The sequence below is a fragment of the Carassius gibelio genome, chromosome A9 (assembly GCF_023724105.1).
Source record: "Carassius gibelio isolate Cgi1373 ecotype wild population from Czech Republic chromosome A9, carGib1.2-hapl.c, whole genome shotgun sequence".
Lineage (NCBI taxonomy): Eukaryota > Metazoa > Chordata > Actinopteri > Cypriniformes > Cyprinidae > Carassius > Carassius gibelio.
Window position 1 is genome coordinate 30,838,734 of NC_068379.1, and position 10,740 is coordinate 30,849,473.

Here is a 10,740-nt window from a genome sequence, read left to right on the forward strand (position 1 = left end):
GCTAACGGGATTATGAGAGCAAACATCGCGAGATTGACGCACCACGCCCACCAAAGGCATGACGTCTGGAAAATAATATTTATTATTATCGGATAATAATTGGGCTAATATTAGCTTATTTTTATTTTATTTGACCATTTCTAAATATAAAAAATATCAATAACATAAATGCGCTAAATTTTGTGGATTTGTATACTTTCCTAGGGATAGCCATAACTGTATGACAATAAAAAAAGGTCCAATCAAAGCAGAGATTAACAATTGTAATAATTTAGTAAATTAAGTCATATTCGATAATGGAGCGAGTTATGAAAACATGTTAAATACACTTGTGATGTGAAATTTTTATTATTATTTTACATAAAGTAAGAAGATATTTGGATATTTTAAATATAATTGTTTAACGTATCATAATGTTAATGTCAAGGTTGATCTAAGTTATAAGTTACGTGTCCTATTAGAATTGATGCCAACCTGCAGCTTTTGTGGTAAATGCACTTTGTATCTACAAACCTGTTGACCAGTATTAGGACACTTATAAATGTGTTCATGTCATTAAATTAGACAACAAAACATATTAAACCGTTGGCATTCCCTTTAAAGGTCCCGTTCTTTGTGATCCCATGTTTTAAACTTTAGTTTGTGTGTAATGTTGTTGTTAGAGTATAAAAAATATCTGTAAAATTCTAAAGCTCAAATTTCAATGCCAAGCGAGATATTTTTTAAAAAGAATTTGACTACAAAAAACTGGGGGACTGCATCCCTCTAGTTCCTGCAGTAATGACGTCACTAAAACAGTTCTTTGACTAACCTCCGCCCACAGGATACACAAAAAGGGGCGTGGCCTTGTTGCGCTCTGACCGGACAGCTGCGTTTGTGTTTGTCGCCATGTCTTCGAAACGCTGTTATTTTCATCTCAGAGGCAAATCACCCTTGTTTGGGCTTCCAAGGGACGCTGTACTTGGAGATTAATTGTTACAATTTATGTTTAACTCGGTTCCCGAAAATTATAATCCACATGTAAAATTGTGTGCAGCACATTTTCCTGAGGATAGCGAGCTTCCTCAATCTCAATCAGTTTAATGCCGGATTCGCACAAAGATTATTCTTGAAAGATGGAGCAATTCCCTCTTTGTCTGGAGAAGGCGTTGTTTATGGACCACAACCGGTAAGTGTATTTTATTATTAAAGTTGGTGCGTTTAACAGTTTCTGTAACTTATTACAGAAAGGGCAATGCTGTTTAGCTTTGTTAACTAGATGTTCTGGCTTTGCAAAAAAATAGTATTCGATTTTCATGGGCATCTCGTCAGTAAAAACGCTCCTGTGATTATAAGTACATCTTCAGCATGTGCGTTCTATTACTGCCTATGGTTCAGATCAGGATTGCCAGGTTTTCAAAACAAATCCTGCCCACTTGCTTTCTCAAAACTAGTCCAAAACTAGCCCAATCGCGTTTACAGGAGGGCAGCATGCTCTAAGCTGGTGTCAAATCACAACACAGGAACCGCTGGCACAATCAGAACTCGTCATGTATTTCTGAAGGAGGGACTTTATAGAACAAGGAAGTCATCAGCCCGTTTTTATGACAGTAAAAACAGCGGTATACATCTTGGTTACTTATGTAACCACGGTTCCCTGAATAGGGAAAGAGCAGGCGGCGAGGAAGTCGACCGGAAGTTGAAGTCGGCTGCATGCTGCCATCTTGTAGCAGAACTTCACTTGCGTTAGCATTCCCATTGACTCCCATTCATTTTGGCGTCACTTTGACAGTGAATAACTTTACATCTGAGGCGTTTAAAGACTCCGTTTGTCCATTATTTATTTCTAAAGATACACGACAATGTATAAAGGGCTACATTACCTTCTATGTTACATTATGGCCCTGTAGAAACAGTTTTTGTAAAAAATAGGCTAACGATTGCGTCATGACCACTCGACTCTCTGTCGCATTACCGTACAGACAGGAGGAGAAGCTCGTAGGCAATTAACTTAATATGGCGTACTGGCGTTACATTTTAAAATACTATACAAAATAATTAATCAGAATACTTACTCCTGCTCACTCACGACAAAGAACTCCCCGCTCAAGCTCGCCATCTCTGCAAGATTAACGATGGCAGTTTGCACGCACAGCCACTAGAAGATTTACATCTGTCAGACAGGTTGCTGACGTCGTCAAGCTTCGTTTGAGTGTGCGCGTCAGAAACGGAAGTGCTAAAAAACGCTAAAAATGTGCTTCAATTGTCTCAGTTGAGTTCCAATGGGGTCGCTGTGTCCATTTCTTTTACTGTCTATGGGAAAGAGATGGTGCGGTGACGTCACCGTATGGTAACACCCCTCGATGTGACGAATGTCTGAAGTCCTATACCATCCCACCAATCCTATTGGCCAAATAGCGCTTGGCACCGCCCTACGCGTACGCATCGTTAACCTAAGTGCCGTGCGCTATTTCGCTCAGATTTCATGAACTGAAGAAATTCTATCAAGGTACGGAATGGCCTAGACCGCAGCATCTTGTTCCCTTATCAGGGAACCCTGGTTACATACAGTACATAACCGAGATGTTACCTTTCATAGGTCACTTCGATGCTGCGGTGACGTCACGGTATGGGAACACTATACCATCACGCCTGACGTACCTGATAGTTGGAATCCAAGGAAAGCATCTGCTCAAGTGGACAGAACCCGGGAGCCAGGGGCCATCCTCACATCCAGACTGTAAAACTTGACAAAAGTGCTCGGTGAGAAACATCCTGCCGCAGCACAGACATCATATATAGAAGAACCACTGAGAAAGCTTGTGATGAAGCCACTGCTCTCGTGGAGTAAGCTCTAACTCCTAAGGGTGAAGTGAGTCCGCGCGCCTCATAGGCTAAAGATATAGTCTCCACCAGCCAATGGGACATGCGCTGCTTTGTGACAGCATGGCCTCTATTTTGTGTCCCAACAGACAAAGCTGGTCGGACTCACGTCATGGAGCTGTTCGTTCAACATAAGTCTTCAGCGCTCTGACAGGGTAAAGACTCAGATCTCCTGACCCCGCCTCTGCAGGGGGTAAAGCCTCCAAGACCACTTGTTGAAAGGGAAAAGGGTTCGAAGCGACCTAGGGACATAATAAAATCCATGCACGAAGGCAAAACAGAAAAAGCCTGTAAATCCCCAACTCTCTTGAGTAGGCTATCATAGAGAGAACATGTAGAGAGGCTGCTAACCAGTGTTAATTTCGTTGACTAAATATTTTCGTCATTATTTTCGTCAAGAATATATTTTTGCGGACGAAAACGAAAAGCGAAAACTAAAAAAGAAGTCACTGATGGAGACAAAAAACTATGACTAAATTGATTGACATTATCGTCAACGAATAAAGGACACGACGAAAATAGACTGTGACGAAAATCAAATCAGCAGACGGGAGAGATTCGAGGAATGAACAAAAGAACCGGCAAAACGGAACAGGCGAGACTGCATGAGAGAAGAGAACCAATCAGAGCCTGACTTATTGAGACGTGAAACTAAAGTATTCCGTTTTTGACTGAGCTCCCAGGAAGACGGCATTCGAAGAGGTGATGTCTAAAAGAGCGACATCACATAATCAGATGACTAAAACTTGACTAAAACTAAAAAGAATTATAGTCAAAAGACTAAGACTAAAACTAAATAAAAATTTTGTGTCAAAATTAACACTGCTGCTAACGAACCTCTCATGAGTGCCTCCTCGTGATAAACCCATTTTATGACTCTTACCTTTCGTTGACTCAACGCGTCCGCGAAGAGGAGTTGAACACTGCTCGAAGAAAAAAATGCTGAGAACGCGAGATGGTTTCCTTAGGGCACAGATGATTTGCTTTCCTGAAGGAATGAAATCTGAGCGAAATAGCGCGCGACACTCAGGTATACGATGTGCACACATGCGTAGGGCGGTGCCAAGCGCTATTTGGCCGGGATCTTATAGGGCTTCAGACATTCTTCACACCGAGGGGTGTTCCCATACGGTGACGTCACCGCAGCATCGAAGTGCCCTATGAAAGGGAACGATGAACTATGAAGGGTGTTTTTTTACACGTGAAACATGAACACGTTATATTGCACACTGTCAACACAATCAAAGCTTCAAAAAAAGCACGAAAAAAGGGACCTTTAAAGAAGTTGTACTTTTATAAAACCTTTCACAAAATGAAGGGTGACACCTTGTGAACCTGAAGGGATCTGACTTCTTTTTATATTTTAAATACTCTTTAATACTCTCTAAATACTCTGATTTATGGGAACAGATTGCTTCTAACATAACTTTTTCCTTTGTTGGCAAAGCCGAATATTCAGCAGCCATTAATCCAGTCTTCAGTGTCACATGATCCTTCAGAGATCAATATATAGTTGATATGACGCTCAGTTTAATGAAATTAATTAATGATTATTATTTTTTTTTATCTGTGATGCACAGATTTCTTGTAGAAACCGAAATACATTTTTTTCAAGGATTTTTTTATGTTTGATGAATAGAATGTTAAAAAGAGCAGCATTTATTTGAAATAGAAATATGTTGTAACATTATAAATGTTTCCAATGTCACTTTTTTTATAAATTTAATGTAACCTTGCTAAATTAAAGCCTTAATTTCTAAAAATACAAAGTCTTACTGACCTTAACCGTTTTGATGATGGTGAATATTTGACCACTAGGTGGCGTCACACATCAACAAATACTGTGGGATCACTCTCTACGGGTTTTACCCACATTCAGTGACATTTAACCATCACAGGCCATGCTATCAGCCGTGCTAATATTGTTCGGCTATCGTTAATTAGAACTTATGTAACTTGTTTATTGCTGTGGTTTCTCACTACTGTACTGACTCTGTGCTTCCTCGTTGCAGTTTCAATCTCATGTTTTAAATCCTGATATTAATCAGCAAAGATAATAAAAGACATTTTAGAATGCTCTTCCAGTTAACAGATGCATAGATGCAATAGAATGATGTTTATTAAAAAAAGATTTAAGGTCACAAGCAAGTTAGGTCCTGTAGGAAAACTCTTGAAGTTGCCCATGCAAAATAAATAAATAAATAAATAAAAAATTGATAATAAGCGCATGTTATGATGACAGCCTGGACATTTCCGGCATTTAGACATGAATCAATTACAGTATAACCCAGGAAAGTGAACATTTCGCATGCTTCTCGTCCAAAAATTAGCAATGCAACCGCAGGATGAACCACTAAGCCTTTGAATCTCACACTGCCACATGATCCTAAAGTAACAAGCTATGTGTTATGAGTTCTCTGAATGTTTTCGCAAGTCCAATAACAGCATGGCCCCATGATAGCGTACGTATCTGGCCTTGCTCGGTGAGACTTCGTGTACCTTTCATTAAATTCCTGTCATTCAGGTTGTAGATCATCGGGGGAGGGCCAAACACTCATTTCATGCCATCAGCACTTCCAGGCATATCTCGTATCACAAACTTTGCACTTCGCCCTGCATTGGGTTTCATGACTTCTCGAAAAGCTGTTTACTAGTCTGATCTCTTTACAGTCACCAAATTGTATATTTCATAGCAGAGATGTGTGCTGCGGACCGCATGCTTTCAGAAATCAACACCTTGGATATATATACTTGCATGTGGAAGTGCCAATGACAGGCAAACGTATGGGTGTGAAAATATATGCATAACTGTGCTCCTCACGTTGAAATGACATTTGTGCAAGTAGCATGTTTGCTTGATGCTGCCAGATGGTATAAAACCTTCATGAAAAGTAATGAAAAGCTGGCAGCATCTATCCGTGCAGTGCTCCCTGCGCAGCTGATTTTGAATAATTGTTTATTGTGAAGAGTTGATTGGTGGCTAATGGCTGTTTGCGAGCATGCAATCCCACAGGTGGTTTTATTTTAGGATGACCGAAAAATAACTTGACCTGTTTTATCGTGTTGTTACAGGCAGTGGACTGGCCGAAGTCCAGGGTGTCGGATCACCGAACTGCCCTCATGGCTGTGCTCGGAGCGACCTCCTTTGCCAAAATGCTCCCCATCCAGCATCACCAGGAGCAACCAGAGGTCAGTGAAGCGCTGAGAAAACACGGCATATTTATCGTTTTCAGCATAAGCAGTAGGGTTCCACAGATGCACCAGCTCTGGGGCTGCCATGACGGTTTGCGATAGGAAACAGAATGTTTTCATAAGGGAGTGTGCTTCAAGGTTCAAACAATCAGGGTTCATTTAAATGGCATGTGTCTTAATCTGACTTTAAACGTCCTTGCACTTCTGTCAGGTTGCTAAACCCAAAGACTCGTGTAACAACTTAATTCCGAACGGCTTTCCTCTCCCTGGAGAGCGGTTTCTCTTTTTCCTGGTTGTGCATTCCGTAGCAATGACTTCTTGCATGAATGACTCAGCATTCTTACCCAGGTTATACCTTATATAAAGCCTTTTAATTTTCAGGATAGGATTCCAATTTCTAGCTAAATTGGTCTGTATACATAATAATACTATGGCCCAGAAGTGTATATGGACACTTTTGGAGACATCATCACGCATAAAAATGATTGAATGTCATTGCATAGATGTCAAAATATCAAACCAGTGGGGATCTGAAAACAAAATGTGAAGTCAATTCTCCTCAAGCTCACACGGGTGTCAGTGTAATGTAATAGTTCCAACAGTACTTGATCCACTACCATTCAGTGATGAGAAACTGTCCAAATTATTTTTGTCTTCACTTTGAACAATTAGTATATTGTTACATACTTTTTAAAAACGAACAAACTTGCTTGTTTGACATGCTGTTAGCTTTGATATGTTTACTAGCTAATGCAACTACTTTGATACATTTTAAGGTTGCCTCAAGTGTAAATAATATATATATATTTATACAGTATTTTGTTTTTGCCTGAAAAGTGTATTTTTAAAGAGTAACTAAACCCTAAACCAACTTTTTTTAGTTAATGATCTATAAGACTGGGGCTTTGTTCATTGATTCGAGTAACTTTTTTGACATTTGAGTATAAAGTGTTTTAATTCTACAATATATGGTGTAAAAACGTCTGAGTGCTGCCCTCTTCAGGTTGAACGGTGACTACTGCAGTTGATTTTTCCTATTTGATGTTGCGGTGGCAAGTGACGTAAGTGGTGGCAGGTGACGTAAGCAGTTTCCAGCTCACCACGCCCCTTGGTACGAGCTACCATGCCCTTGGCAGTATAAAACTATCTTGTTTTGTCAAAATCACTGTAGGTGAGTCAGGAGTTGCAATTGCGAGTGTTGAAAACGACCAGGATAGACTATTATAGCATCTATTTTGCATAGCAATTATATAGTTATTTAGATTATTTTGTGTAGCCTATGTAGTTAATTAGCATAGTTGTTAGTGTAACGTTAGTATTGTTAGAAGCACAGTTAGTTAGTAGCATAGTATTGCATCAGTTAGGATAGCTTTAAGTTAGCGTAGATTTATCTGTATTTACAGTGGTCAGGATGGTACATAGGTGTAGTGTTTCTGGATCCGACAGCACTGCTGGACTGCATAGTTTCCCAGCAGATTTTAAAATTAGGCGCCAGTGGTTGCATGCACTTGGCCTGGAAGACCGCGAGTTCCCGGCCTAGAGCTGGAGTGTGCAAACTGCATTTTACGCGGGATTGCTTCTCCAACGCAATGGAGGTGGAAATGGGCTTCTCCACATAGCTCGCGCTGAAAAGTGACACGATGCGGGAGTTAAGACCGCAGTTTGAGCCAGCGACTCGAATTGATATGAACAGACACCTCGACATCCTCCACTTCAGGTGAAGGTGGGGGAGAAAATTCCTCTACTTCAAATGATCGCTATGTTGCAAAGCTACTTGCGTCACTAGAGTCACTCTCCATTTTAGCGACTCTGACAGCAGCTGTCAATCAATCCGTCACTGCGGGTCTCAGGTTCACTTCGCACTCGCTCAGCCCCGCCCTAGGTTCGTCCCCTCTATCTCCGCTGTGATCTGCCAACTTTTCAGCATTTTTTAAATATTGCCAGTGGGTGGAGTCAGGCTCTGATCAGGGGTTTAGTTACCCTTTAATATTATTTATTTAAAACAAATATTTCTTTGTTTAGATATTTTGTCATCTAAAGCAACTACCTTTGAACTGTGTCTGAAGTGTCCAAACATATTTTCAGCACACTGCACATTTTTCAGATTTAAAATTGTGTTATTTTAATCATGTAGGCTATAGAATTCCACGTGCTGAAAGGCTATGTGTCTTTGCGAGACCCAGTGCGGCGGTCAGTGACGGATCACGTTACTCTGTCAGCAGTGGACCTATGCACCAAATGTGGCAAACTTCGCGACAAATGCAGCAGTGAATTAAAGGAGTCTTCAGGGACTGCAGTGTATGTGGTGAAAGGGCCTCAGAGGGACGTAACCTGCCTGTGTTGGCCAGAGGCCACTGCTCTGGCACGGATTTAATACACTGCTACAAATGCAACGAGCAAGCATTTTTTCAAGCAAATATGTGATGTATAGTATTATGAATTGGTAAAAAACTGTAAGCTTGATTTAGTCCTGTTTAATGATATTTCTCTCACTCACAAAGACACACATATGAATATTTAATGTGCTGCAGCAGTACAGGATCTGTGATGCTGCATGCATGTTTTCTGCAGGTTTTCTCCTCGACATTAATCCTGCTTGACTAATTTTGAGCATTTTTGGGTCACTCCTGTTATGCAATATATTTTCAAGTATATTGCCATCATTAATGTATTGGATGCAATCATAAAAGATGAAAATCATATTAGTTAGTTTTTTGTTTATTTAAATAATTTTACTACTTAGATTCATTTGGGTATTGAAATTTCTGCCATGTCACTAGGTGATTTGCACTATTAAACAGAAAATTTCAGCTATTTCTTCAATCAATATAAAATGTAAATAATCATCATCATTATTATTGGTAATCAGTTTCACATTATTTTTTATATTCCATCATTGATGGATTGGATATATTAAACTCTTAAAATTGAATCTTGTCATTGTTTGTTCTTGGGTGCTATGCGCCTCTAAAGAAATATTGACTATTTTACTAAAAAAAAAATATGGTAATTTTTATTTATATATTTTTTCAAACGAAACATCTTTATTTTAGAGTAAATGTGAAATCTTTGACAATAAAATTATGGTGCTTAAGTATTGAGTACAATCAAATACTGAATATTATTATTAAGTTAATATTGGTAATCAATTAGTATTTTTTTTTTTTGTGCTTCGCTTTACTATCCCCTATATAACAAAAGTGAGTTCCTTGAAATCTTCAAGGAAGTGGGTAATTTTTTGGGGGAAACCAACAGCACCCAAACATCATAAAGTGTTAGACATGGGTTTGATGAATTCTGAAATGTTTTGTGGTATTAGTTGGCATCTCACACTGTAAAACATCCCATCCTTTTGAAAAAAAAAGACAATAATTTGTATTAAAGTAACTTGACGACGTTGATACTCTGTAGTAAGCTAACTTAATAATTTTCATTATGTTAGGCATTCTGTCCATTGGCTGTTGTGTAAATATTCAGGTATAATTAATAAAGTTGAAGTATTTAAATTACAACACAGACTTATTCATTATTAAGCAGAATAGGAATGACCCATGTACATTTCTTTCTTCTGGTCATTTTGTCCTACCTTCAAATGAACCATTTGACCTTTTCTACTTAACGTCAGCATGATACTCTCTTATCTTCCCTTCTTTCAGCTAAAGGCTCTCCTATCGCAGAATCTGCCTCTCGTTCTATAATTATCTCCCTGTTACGCAGAACTGTATAGGTCATACAGTGCATGCATGACATGGTGATTCTAATTCAGGCATTTGGCCTGATCTCATCGCTGCCCTGCTGGAGAGGATGCTATTGTTGGTGCACACATGGTGTCCTACTTTGATATGTGAGGCTGATGAAGAATGCACAACGCTAGCATTGTCTAAATTTGCTGGATAATTTGCATGTGATTTATTCATGCTAAGTGTCCTCTTATAAAACATGCATTTAGTAGTTTTGAATAGAGTCCCTGCTTGCGTTTTGCTTTAGTGTAGGAATAATTCTCTGTAGACACACTTCAAGTGTTTGGCTCGAGCTGATCTTGGCAGCTCGCTCTTCTCATATAGCAGAACACATTGCGTATATACAGCTACGCTCGAAGATGGTTTTCATTGAGTCTTGCGTAAATGTTCTGTAAAGCCATGTGCCAGATGAGAATGCATCTTTGCTCACCATTTATTAGTTGTAAGTCATCTCAGCATTCTAGGAATCGGTGGGTTTATTTATGGCCTTGAGAGGAGGATCTGTTGGAGTAATCAGTCATTAGCCTTACACTCATCCTCAGGTTGAGCCCCATGCCAAGACCATTGCTAACTCGTCACCCCACCCCTCACCAATTTGACATGTGAAGCCATTTTCAGATTGCAGTGGTGCGTTCCATTTTTCATAAACCTCAGTAGCACACAGTGTTATGCATTTCACATTTTGAGCCATAATCTTGATATATTTCTAATGTTATTTGCAACTAAATTTTATTTAACATTAAAGCTTATAATTGTGACTATGAACATATACATTACTGTTCAAAAGTTTAGAGTCATTAAGATTTTGTTGTTGTTTTCTTTGCTTTTCATACAAATAAAGACTTTTATACAGCAAGCATGCATTGAATCAATTGATGGAAAATACTGAAAAAACAATTCTATTTCAAGTAAATGCTGTATTTTCTTTTTACTTTTTATCATTCAA